A 13,461-nucleotide genomic window follows, 5' to 3' on the forward strand; every position below is an offset into this window, starting at 1 on the left:
CCACCTGCCAACTGGTTCTATCTCTAACTGCTGAATAATGGTCTCTTCAAATGCTTACTTGGAAAATATAATTATTCTTCATTTTTTCTTCTCTCAGCAAATGGTTATTGAATACTTCCCATGTTCATTGTTACAGGTGCAAAGAATACAACAGTGAACAACTCAATGTCCTTACTCTCATCAGATAACAGACGAGAATAAAGTATAAATTCAGATGATGTCAAATTCTATAAAATGTGGAGGAGTTGAAGAGAAAGAGCAAACCAGAACTACAGTGATCAGTAATCTCACTTAGGAAATATTGTTTGAATTTACCACACACATAGGGTATGTAGGAGGGAACTGTAGAGCAGAATATCCCACACAGAATTAACAGATACAAAGAGCATGAGGCAGAAATGAAGTTGAACATGAGTGAAGGATAGAGGAAGACAAGAGAGGACAAGGGGAAAATGGGAGAGTGTGAAGGAAAAAGTCAATCAGGAGAAGCAGACAGAATGATATAGATCCTGTGAGTTTTCACATGATGACGCCTCACATCTTTTCCTGTACATTTAAATATCAAAACACCAGAAAGGCTTTTGATGGCCTTTTTCTGCTTTGTTTTTCTTTTTGTTGTCAAAATCTTTTATCACTTCAGGCCAACTGTTTCAGATAAAAAGAAGCAGAAAGAGAGAGAAAAATACCAAAGCACTGAGGCTTCCTTCAGAACCACAGTACGCCCATGTGGTATACAGGGTCTTGAACCAGGATTGTACAAAGTAAAACAAATCACCCTCCCAGGCCAGCTTATCTCATCGGTCTTTTTTTTTTCTCACTTTTTGAAATAATTACCCTTACTGTATGAATGCAGCTATGAACCATAAGTAAGTACATATCTGGGAGAATTATTCCAAGATTATGTAACATTTATTGAGGAGGAAGTAGCAAAACTACTTTTCAAATCAAATAATTTCCTAGTGCAGAGAAAAACTTAAGTACATAGTTTATTATCACCTCAGTATTTTCCAACACAGTTCTGACTCTTTAACCTCTAGACCTGAAAACTATATACATATTTTTCCAGGGAGCTCTTGACAGACTGCATTTTTTCAGATAACATACTAACATCACTCGGCCACTATCTCCTTTTCAAATTGTATTACTACAAACTAAATAGCACCGATACAAACATTTACAGCTTCATAAAATTGACTGTGTCATGTACAATGGAAGCTATGGTTGCCTGCATATTGTAATATTATTGCATTACATGAAGATAATTGATTTGCTGAAAATGTTGCAACAATAAACTATTTCTCATAAAAGACTGCTGCTTACCCAAGAACATATCAAAGTCAATATAGAAAGATAATACAAAGGAATTAAATTTTGACCTATTTTACAAAGCAAGTTGGTCATTTTACATGCGAATGGATTAAACAATGTAAATGATTCAGCAAGGTCAAACCATTATGAATTAACTGTGTTATGATAGCTTAGCTTTACAATTAAGGCCAATCCTAAATGAACACAAACTGTTGTATACAGAGATGTCAAACTATTTTCTTTAAGAAATATACTTTGAACTAATTTTACCCTTAGTCATCAATCAATACTAGGTAATAGATACAACTGTAAACTAGAATAGGACAATTACTGCCAGTCCCACACACTTGGTCCCAAAGGACACTTTATAGTCTTTTTAAATTGCAGAGAAGATACTCCATTGAGTATAAGTCCCATGATTTTAAATTTTTTACCAGGAAAATGATCCCAGAGAAGCACATGAGCCATATTGGGCTAATACGATTGACCCCATATGGCAACTGATAGCCTATTTTTATTCACTTCTTGGGCCCAGCCTTTCTAAGCCATACCTACACCTTCTACAAGTTCTGGGTGTCCTTCCTCTATTTTTCCCCCCCTCTCATATAAGAGAAATAGTACCTGACTTCCTCAGGTGTTCTCCAGGTCATCAACACTCTCAATAATGAGATAAATACAAACATTGCTGGTTACAAACATTTGGGAACTTGTGGGGTTCAGAACACATTTGGTCATCATCTCCTAATGTTTTTCATCTCTGGGAGTATGAACCAAAATTCAAAGACAGTCCAAATGTAATCACAATCAGGATTTACATCCCAAGTAATATTTTGGACTTATACCTCAAGCTTATTTGAATTATAGTAAAAGAAAGCAAAAAAAAAAAAGTGTAATGCTCAAATATGCAGTTAGTCAAGATATACTACACAATGGAATACTACTCAGCTTTTAGAAATGATGGGGCTGTTTCCTTTGTATCCTATTGGATGAAATTTGAGGAAATCATGTTGAGTGAGATAAGCCAAAAAGACAAGGAGGAATATCAAATCATCTCACTTATTAGCAGGACTTAAGAAAGTAGGGACACGGAGGGAGAGCACAGAATGAAACATGGACTGGGCATAGCATATCACACCAAAGCAAAAGACTAAGGGAAAGGGGGGGGGGTTGAGGATAGGAAGAAAACTATAGAGTCCTACTACATAATGAAATGGTATGCATGTGTCAATGATTGCACTGTAAAGCAATGACCGCCTCAATAAAAGTAAATAAATAATAAATTAAAAGAAAGAAATAATGAACAATGCTATTGATAGATGTAGTGTCAAACATTCTAGTCTAGGAACTAATAAGAATGCTTTGTGTCATTTGAAAGATACATTTTCATTACCATGTCCATGTCAGAGGATAGGAGAGCCATTTTAACAGTTGACTCTGTCTACTGTATCCCTTAACGTGCACACCCCAAGATGGAGGATACTAGCCTTTTAATTCCTACTCTAAGAGAACAGATGAGGTAGCAGTAAATAGGAGGGATTTTCATATGCCAAGATGAATATGCCTTTTTTTTTATGGCCCCAGCTATGCACTATGCCTGCACTATGAATCTATTGCTCCTGTGGCCATTTTTTTTTTCGATTTTTTTTATAGGACAGAGAGAAATTGAGAGGGGAGGGGGATATAGAGAGGTAGAGAAAGATAGACACCTCCAGACCTGTTTCGCTGCTTGCAAAGCGACCCCCTTCAAGTGGGGAACCGAGGGCTTGAACCCAGATCCCTCTGCGGGTCCTTGTGCTTCATACTATGTGAGCTTAACCCTGGACACCATCACCCTGCCTAACGATATCAATTTGCAAATAGCTACAGAGCATTATTTGAGAAGCCTACAGTCAAAACAACATTGTAAACATATAACTATCTCAGTGGTTGAATCAGTTGATCTATTTTTACTCAGAGAAACACAGGATCAAGAGTTGACTCACCCACAGCCATTTCTTTAAGATGTCAAATATGGGTTAATTGAAAAATAAACTAAGACTCCAAAACTAGTAACTGGATACAATTCCAATGAAAAATAAATGCTTGAGAATATTTCAATATTTTTTCTTGGAAAATGACAATTAATATTTTCCTATTTCATTAGAGTATGAAAGGTAGAATGCATATTTATACAGAGAAAATAAGAAAGCCGCAGCCCTATTCATGTTCTTTTCTCTCTTCAATAATATGTCACATTACTCTCTCTGCATCTTTTCATAAGAGCTAAATGCTTAAAGGAAGCAATCTTGGGGGGGGGGCACCCAGGTGCATTTATCTAAGTATACGTTTACACTTTTGCTTGATAAGTAAATTACTGGTAAATGTTATTTACAAGCTTAATAATCTTAAGTAATCTCATTACTGTAGATAAATTCATTCTCACCTGAAATTCAAACTCTAAGCAATCAAGTACCTGAATCACCTACTGAAATTAGGACACCGTTCACTGATATTGTAATATAGAGCTACCGCTCTACTTGTTTTCATCACTTGAAATCTCTCCTCTTCTGGAATTGAATTTACGTGGATCATTATCCTGTTTCTCCCTGTTGCAACAGCTTAGGTCTGAGGGTTTGGGTACCTACTATTTGCCCGTCTCTCAAGTTAGAACATAATAGTGAAATCACCTGGTTATCACTTACCATTCCCCAAGTAAGTCATCTACTGTTGGTTTTGACACATAGTTAGACTCTATGGATTCCAGCTGTAAGCTTTATTATCTTCAGAATTATGTATACTTGACCTTTCTTAATTCTATCTATTGTATCTGAAATTTTTTTCAGGTGATGAAAATAATGTATTTTAAGAGCAACAGTCTCTCATATACACATAAGGAAAAATTTATTACAGCCTCATTAGCTTTCAAAATAAAGGCATGTGTTTTCAACCACTTTATAAATACAAGGGACTAGAAGATTTCAGAGCAGTCTTTCAAAGAGAAGATGTCCTAAATTCATGACACTTATTTGTCAAGTCTGTCTATCTATTTATAACTAATAGGGATAGTCATTAAGATTTCAAATGAGGGGTTGGGAGGTGGTGCATCTGCTTAAGCATACACATCAGTGTGCAAGAAACCAGGTTCAAGTCCCTTGTCCCCACCAGCAAGGGTAAAGCTTCACAGTGGTGAAGCAGGGATGCAGGTCTCTCTGTCTCTTTCCCTTTCTATCTCTCCTTCCCTTCTCAATTTCTGTCTCCATCAATACTAAATAATAAGATGAAAATATGGGAAATATAGAAACAGACTGGAGGTATGGATCAACCAGTCAATGCCCATGTCCTGTGAAGAAGCAATTACAGAAGCCAGAGACCCACCTTCTGCACTCCACAAAAATCTTTGGTTCATACTCCCAGGGTGATAAAGAATAGGGGAGCTTCCAATGGAGGGGATAGGATACAAAACTCTGATGGTGGGAATTGTGTGGAATTTTACCCCTCTTATCCACAATCTTGTTGATCATTATTAAATCAGGAAATAAATGAATAGATTTCAAATGTGAAGTGAACACCTACCAGAGATTAGAAAATGAAAAATTAACTCATGTTGAGGTGTTTGTAATACTAGGCATATTCAAAATCATTTTAAAGCCCATATATATTATTTGTAGTTTTCTATTTCTAGTGAAAATTTCACATCATTCCCCATGTATTAAAATATAAAAATCTTACAAAGACTTTTGACAGACTACTTTTCCATTTAAAATACCGCTAAGTAACTAATCCAGTGGGAGACGTGTCTGGTAGTTTTGAAGGAATACCAAATCTCTCTTGCCATGGACATATTAATTTCCAACTCTTAAAAAATGCAAATCGTCTTTCTGAGGTCTGAGTAAGTTACTGGCTTACCAAGTTAATATACACAGAACAGAGAAAGAGATGTGTGTAAATATAAGAGTTCCAGTCAAGGTCTCATTTGTACTTGCTGTCTATTTTGCACCAGAGTCATACATCCTGAGATAGGGAGCTTTTGCTGATGGTTGGCAGTTGCCCAGAGGCTGCAAACTAAAAACAGAAGAAAGAACACTGTTCTGCATTTTAATTCCTTCGGATTTCAAATAGGGCATTTTCTTTGGTCCAAAACCCAGTACACTTCAAGGCGGAGGACTGAGAAGTAGAATATATGACCTCGTCACAAGATGATTGTACTTTCAATTTTGCTCACTTTCTTATTGTCTACTGTTGGTTTGTTATATCTTTTTTTTTTCTAATACCAACACTTTTACTCTGGTTTTTAGCATTATGAGTTTTCTTCTCAAGGTCTGGGTTGCTTTTAACTTTTATACAACTATCAATTCCTGTCAATGCTCCCTAACAGGGCTCTATGCATCTAATCATCTTTGCTAGTCTGTCTTCTAATAATTATCTAACTGCTCTCTTGCCATGCATAACTCTCCTTAGTGACTGTTGGTTATACTTTAACTAGTCAGGCTTGACTTAGCAGACCTCCCTATGATCCAATTGTCAACTGGGTCCATGTTTTCTTTTTATAAAAGATTTTATTTATTTATTAATGAGAAACATAGGAGGAGAGAGAAAGAGCCAGACATCACTCTGGTACATGTGCTGCTGGGGATTGAACTCAGGACCTCATTCTTGAGAATCCAATGCTTCATCCATTATGTCATCATCATTATGTCAAACAGGTCCATGTTTGACAACACACATATCTGGAAGCAATCTATTTTCACAGTAGTGGTTGAACACTTCACTTTCAAATATCTTTGCACATATAACCTAGTAAAATATACTACCTCTAATGTGTACAATTTGATATTAGTTCCTGACTAAACCAAAAGCTGCCATAGAGGAAATAATGGAGTAATACCTAGGACTTTACTGTTTTGTAAATATTTTGGTTCTCAGGGAGATTCGATTCCAAATTCACTTGTGACTATTTTCTACTCAAAGACGTTATTATTTCTAGGACCCTTCAAATTAAAATAATGGCAAAATAAATAAATTGGATTGGAAAAATAGAATTGAGACTTTTTCAACAATTTAACAAAATAGCAGGGCAGATTAATTGAAATCAAATGACAGAAAGGATCTTTCTTGAGGCATGTGTAGCCCCCGTGTGAACATTTGATTCTCTATACAAAAAAGCAACTGTATGTGCCTCTTAGAGATAATTTAATAAAGTATCATTTTGAATCATTTACCGATGCCCCAGTATTCTAAAAAGGTTAATAAACCCCAAAAGGACCTATTTTATCACTTCAAAAAGTACAATTTTAAGAAACCCCTTTTTAAGAAGTGAAACCTCTTGAGCAGTTTTGAAATACACTCCTACATCTGCAATTGTTAATTACTTTACCAACTTTTAACAACTGTGTATCCTAAGACTTACATAAAAACCTATTCACTTACATATATAAAATTATAATCTCACAATAAAACAACACCTACAAAAATAGAACTCTTAATATAAGTCCCAGATCATTTAAAATTCAGTGTCATAATACTTCTTTATAAGCAGTAATTGTTGGAAATGGTAGGAGCTATCCTAGATCGGATCTAAATCCACAGACTTTAAAAATCTATTTAAGCTGTTATTCCTGAACTGTGAGTAATCTTTCAAATTTTAATAATAATTTTATTACATGAAGTCATTTGAAATTTCGGATTATTCATTATAGTAATCTGAAAGTCGACATTATTTTCCACAACTTTAAGTAGTGGTTAAACTTTTAAGAAACATGAAATATGACTATGTTAAAATTTCACATAGCAGATGAATAAACCTGGGAAGACATGAAAACATTGTGGGACACTGCTTCTCCATTTTTATATTGGACACACACACACACACTATATTTCTCCAATGATGACAAATCAAACTTGTAGTTATTAATCTCTACAAATTGATTTATCCTAATTCTGGAAGCACATGTGGGAGAAATTTAGCGAATTATAAAAAAAAAACTATATTTCAAAATTTAGGTATCCTCAGTGGTTCCTAGGTATTTTAGATTAATAAATAAAACAATCAGCAAGATTCAACACTGATATTTATTGAAGCCATGAAACTAATTAGCATTTTATTATTTAATACAGGGGAAATGAGAGAAGTAATACTATTTTTTGGCTTCTGATCATTTTGACATCCACACACGAGTCAGAATTTTAAAAAGGAGAAAGATGGCTTAGTTACTCATTGTTTTGTAATATAAAGAATTTTAACCAACAGGCATTTATCTGAATTTGGGTTACATTTAAAAATGCTACTATTGATAATGTTTTGATTTATTTGTATCTAGGATTTCCTAATGGCAAAATGCAAGTAGAGATCGCCATTCCATGTATTTAATTGAATTTCCCTAAATTTAAAATCAGATTATATAGTCAGATCGGGAATCATCATAGCATATGATTTAGTGATGGTATAACTCTCACTGTGATAGATAAGATAGAATGAACCATTTCTGATATTTAGATATGATACAGAAAACCATTTTTTTCTTTACTTACTTTTTAAGGGAAGAAGCTGTGTCTTTGGCTTAGGGATATAGATTAATGGTTATGCAAAAAGGCTTTCTGAGGTCCCAGGCTCAACAATCCCCCAAACCACTATAAACCATAGCTGAGCAGTGCTCTGACGATAATAATAATGAGGGAATGAAAGAGAAATAGAGATACAAAAAGAAACAGAAAGAAAGTAAGTCAGACCACAGCAGTGATTAGCTCTGACTTATGATCTTATGATGGTGGTTGAGAATTAAACTAGCCTCAGCTCTTGATGGGTTCCAGAATTAAAGCTGTGCTTTGTGGACTGTCTCCGAAGTTTCTTGCCTCTAACACCTTAAAGACAAGTTGGGGCCAAGAATGGATACCACGTGATCACTTATAAGTGAGACCTAATAATTAGGAACAGGGAGGAAGAAAACAAAGTGAAACATGAACTGGACATGGTGCATTACCTCAAAGCAAGGAACTCTCTGCGGGGAGTGGCTAGCAGAAGGGAACTGCGGGTGCTGGGTGCATAACAAAATTATATGCATGTGACAATGATATTACACTGTAATGAATTAACCCTTCACTAAAAATGTTAAAAACAGGGCAGGGTATAGATAGCATTATGGTTATGCAAGGGACTCTCATCCCTGAGTCTCCAAATTCTCAGGCTCAATACTCTGTACCACCATAAGCCAGAGCGGAGTAGTGTTCTGGTTAAAAACAATAATAATTAAAGTTAAAAACAAAACAAACAAGTAAGCATCCACTGTCTGATGCAAGCCTGAAAAGGAAGCTTTCTCAAAAAACTGTTTCCTATGTCCTGAAATCTACTCATAGTGTCTTACTTTCTGTTTTTCACTAAGTTTCAATAGGTGTAGCTAGTGATAACATTTTTCTGTGTCTGCTGGGCACACAGCTATGTCAGTATATACGTTTGTACATTTGAATGAAAAGGATTCTTGGTGAACTGGAGAAAAGAACTGATGCAACCACCACTTGCTTGCTGTATGAGTACAATTTTTAGTATCTAAAGACTTGTGTTTCAGAGAATCCCAGTAATATTCAGTGTCAAATAACACTAGCAGGGGAAAGGATCTGATGGGATAATGTGATATATTCACTTGCCTTCTATTACCCTTGCTATTATGAGAAATAGTTCAAAAAAATTCCTTGACTCTAGATTTCATGACAAGAATATGACTGACAAAGTACTAAGCTTGCCGTTAAGCTTACTGTTCCTTCTTGTAATCACTAGTCTTTTTCATCTACCAAATCATTGCTCATTACTCGAGCAACCTATTGTAACTGAATTACACACCTCAGATCATTCAGATTTTGGAAATGTTATCTTTTAAATACATAATGAAGCTATGTCAATGATGTATTCATAATTCCTCATTAAACAGTTCTTTCCACTCTTCGTACAAGTTAAAGAAAGATAGTGGAAGGAAACTTTTTCTGGAAACAATTGATTTGGTAATAAGAAATTGATGGGCAGCACACACATACACACACACACACACACAAACACACACACACACACACACACACACACAAACACATATTGCCTCCAGGGTTACTGTGGGGGGGCTTGGGGGATCAGTGCCTTTACTATGAATCCACTACTCATGAAGGCCTTTTTTTTTTTTTCATTTTTGTTGCCATTGTTATTGTTGTTGTTGGATAGGACAGAGAGAAATTGAGAGTGGAGGGGAAGACAAAGGGGGAGAGAGAGAGAGACACCTGCAGACCTGCTTCACTGCTTGTGAAGCGGGCCTTTGCAGATGGGGAGCCAGGGGCTGGAACCTCTGGTCCCTGTGCTTGCAGCCACGTGTGCTTTAACTCAGTGGGCACCGCTCATCCCCCCTTAATTAAATATTCTTCATATTCAAAGTCTAAATGCAATAATAAAACTTCTGAGTTAAAAGTTGGCATGAAATATGATCAAAAGAGCAGACGACATATTATCAATGATTATGTGCTGACAAAAAACACTTTGACTGAATCACAAACTGTATAATAGCACACATTTTATCCACAGAGGTGAATGTCTAAATAAGTTGTTGCCATAGAATAGTGTATCTTTAGAGAAGCAAAGACAGCACAGATAGTACAATTCAGTTTTTCCCCTTGCCATTTACTTTACTCCGCTGTTTGAAGTGATGAAGTCATCTCAGATGAAACTTGAAGAAATAATGTTAAGTAAGGTAAGCCAAAAAGAGAAAAACAAATACCTGATGATCTCACATATGGATGAAACTTGAGAAACAAGGACAGAAAATTGAAAGCAGCAAGTTAAACCTGAACTGATTTTGGTGGATTGCACCAAAGCAAAGGACACTTGGGAAGGGCACCAGGGTGAGGTGACTTGTTGGTCCTAGTGCATGATGATGAAAAAGAATCTGAGTTGTTCTGGGGAAATAGCATAATGGTGGTGCAAAGAGACGTTCATGCCTAAGTCTCTAAGGTTCCAGGTTCAATCCCCAGCACCATCATAAACAAGACCTAAACAGTGTTCTGGTATCTCGCCGCCCCCCACCCCGTCTCCTTCCCTCCCTCCCTCCCTCTCTCATTAAAATAAATAAAACATTTAAAAAGGGGAGATAATCTAAGCTGGAGGAGAGAGTACTTGGCAGACACTTATCACAGGGCAAAGAGAAGATATATCCATGTGTCAACAACTGTGTTGTAATCCACTAACTACAACCTAATAAAATAAAAATAAGTAGATAAATCAAATTGTAAGTAGTTTAGGATTTGTAACATATATATATATATATTCTAGACAGTACATGTTTAGCACTGTCATAATTTTAAAACCATATTCAACAGTTTGAAAAAAATAAATAAGCAATGAACCAATTCCAGTAAGACTTTATAAATAAAATTTCACATAATATAAAATCTTTTGCTATTGAAAAGGTAAAAATCATGAACCTTAAATAAGCAAGCCATATATAAGTAAATAACTATATGTATGTATATATATATATATATATATATACATATATATATAGATATAGATATATTCAAGCTTACAAAAACAAAAAGGACACAAAGCTAGGCTAGCTATCCGAGTGAAGGGGATATATATATGCTCCATGGTGGTGGGTCTGGGGATCTGTGTGATCACACACATGAGAAGGGTGATAAACTATAACCTTTGTAATCATTTAATCTCTAAATGATTGTTAAATCAAAATAAATTAAAATAAGAATAAAATCCATAGACTTGATTTGGATAATGCACAAAAATCTGTGCTAAGAAAATATAACTTTACAGAAACTGAATCTTTCAGACTAAAAAAAAGTTTATATATCAATATTAATTTTGAATAATTAAATGTTAGAAATTATGCCAGGTGTTAGGTAGGTTTCTCAAGTAATAAAATAGGATTTAATTTGCTTATTTCTCTTTGTTTATTCCCCTTAATAGATTAATATTCATATTGTTTTTGCTGAACCCTCTTTTACTAAGAGAAATAAATATAGAGTACAGAAAAGGACAAAAAGCCAGGATTCCATGAAATTGAATGTAAGTTTAGGGGTATGCGGGTGCTTTTTACATAAGAGCTATACAAACTGACACCCTCATGTTGACTGAAAGATACAAAATTGGTCTCATTCAAGTTTCAGTATTAACATATAAATTCTAATTTATTTTTAAAGGAAAATCCAAAATTGTCTATACTTGGCTAGCTTTAAGTTTTTAATTTTCAAAAGTACAATTCCAATGGCAATTTAAATAGTCAAGAAAAATATTTAGAGATATTCACATTAAAAACACTAGGCTTCCATTGGAAACCAAAGCCAGTATCATTACAGCACAACTGGGTATTTTAGAGAGCACTTTTCATATATTCAGTACGTGACTTCTAATTTATTTCAATAGCTATTTGGAATTTCTAATTGATATATCATAGGATTTAGCCAAATTTGCTAAAAATAACAGAGAAAAACATTATTAACTTCCATGTTAGAATGATGTCCATGCACTCTTATTAGATTACCAAAATCTACTTTTTACCTTATTACCTGGGTTATTTCTACATTTTCCAGATGCCCTACGTTAAATATATCCTAAGCTTAAGGGTTACATTCTTAATATAGTACTGAAATAGCAATGTCAAAGATGGTGAAGCATTATGTGTATTTTTAGTTTTCATAAGAAAAATATTAAAGAATATTACATAGTTGGCACAAAATGGGAATAAAATGTGTACAGTCTGTCCTACAAAGCTACAAAAAAAAAAATCCTTTAACATCAAAAAGCACACCTGGGTGGGGATAGGTAGCACAACGGTTATGCAAAGAGATGTCAGGCCTGAGGGTCCTAAATCTTAGGTGCAATTCCCAGTCCCCACCATAAACCAGAGCTGAAGAACTCCAGTAAAAACAAAACAAAAAAACAAATAAAAAAAACACCCAATGTAAAAATATTAAATCCAAAAGACAATTACGGTCAGACATTTGATTTTAAAAAATGAAGTGTGGGGGCTGGGCGGTGGCACAGTGGGTTAAGCACACTGGCGTAAAACGCAAGAACTGGCGAAAAGATCCAGGTTTGAGCCCCTGGCTCCCCATCTGCAGGAGGGTCACTTCACAGGCAGTGAAGCAGGTCTGCAGGTGTCTGTCTTTCTCTCCCTCTCTCTGTTTTCTTCTCCTCTCTCCATTTCTCTCTGTCCTATCTAACAACAATGACATTAATGACAAGAATAATAATAACCACAACAACTATAAAACAACAAGGGCAACAAAAGGAAAACAAAATGAAGTAGCTTTTTTTTCAATTATAATGTCTGAAATTAAATTACATGGTATTTAAAAATCAAAAGGGTAAATGTAGGCTAATCATTATAAATGTAGATAATTATTATAAGTGTTAGTCTCTTCATAAACAGTACTGCCTAGGCCCCAGATATTTTGCTTCCTTTGAATAGTAATATAAACCTACACTCTGAATCCAGACATTCATCTTTGTCTGAGACAGATATGCAAACAGATTTATGTTTCAATTTTAGCAGGCTTTAGAAGAGTAAGACAGATGATTAAGTTTTCTTGTGGCCATCAAATAAAATGATATTTGAGCTACGTCCAAAACATACAAAGACTTGGTAATTTGAAACGATCTGCTTAACTTAAAATCTTCACATTTATAATAGCTACCACAATATCCCATATCCATCACATTCATAACATGTTGTTGTTGAAAATAATCCTGTCAAGTTTCCTCTTCTTTGACTCCTTTTGTTATAAACGATCACACATCCAGATTGAACACTATCCTCATAGTTCAATATTAATTCTCAGTCTCTGATATTCAATAATACACATGTTCCAAGTGTTAGAATACAAACAAGATTTACTTGTGCTTCCTCACAATTCATAATGCAGAGATATCTGGATATACTTCTATGACTGAGATAAATATATACTACATTATAAAGTAAAACTCGAACTCAGTTTGTTGTATTGCTTAACAAGCATAGGACTCTGAGGAAGGGACTGTGAGGTGTGTGTGTGTAGGGGATGGAGGATCTTTGGGGTCTTGCTGCATGATGGTAACAAAGGAACAGGTTGGGAGTAAGAGTGTGTTGCATACATCTATCATGGTGAGAGGAGAAATCATACCTATGCTTTAATAACAATACTCTAAGCCAT

General features: G+C 35.1%; 1 protein-coding gene across 1 annotated transcript in view; it reads right to left on the reverse strand.

The window, feature by feature from the left end:
* Positions 1-13,461, reverse strand: part of LRP1B (LDL receptor related protein 1B) — a 1,816,831-nt gene that overhangs the window by 1,168,211 nt on the left and 635,159 nt on the right. The window lies entirely within an intron of this gene.

This window comes from Erinaceus europaeus, chromosome 18 (assembly GCF_950295315.1).
Source record: "Erinaceus europaeus chromosome 18, mEriEur2.1, whole genome shotgun sequence".
Classification (NCBI taxonomy): domain Eukaryota; kingdom Metazoa; phylum Chordata; class Mammalia; order Eulipotyphla; family Erinaceidae; genus Erinaceus; species Erinaceus europaeus.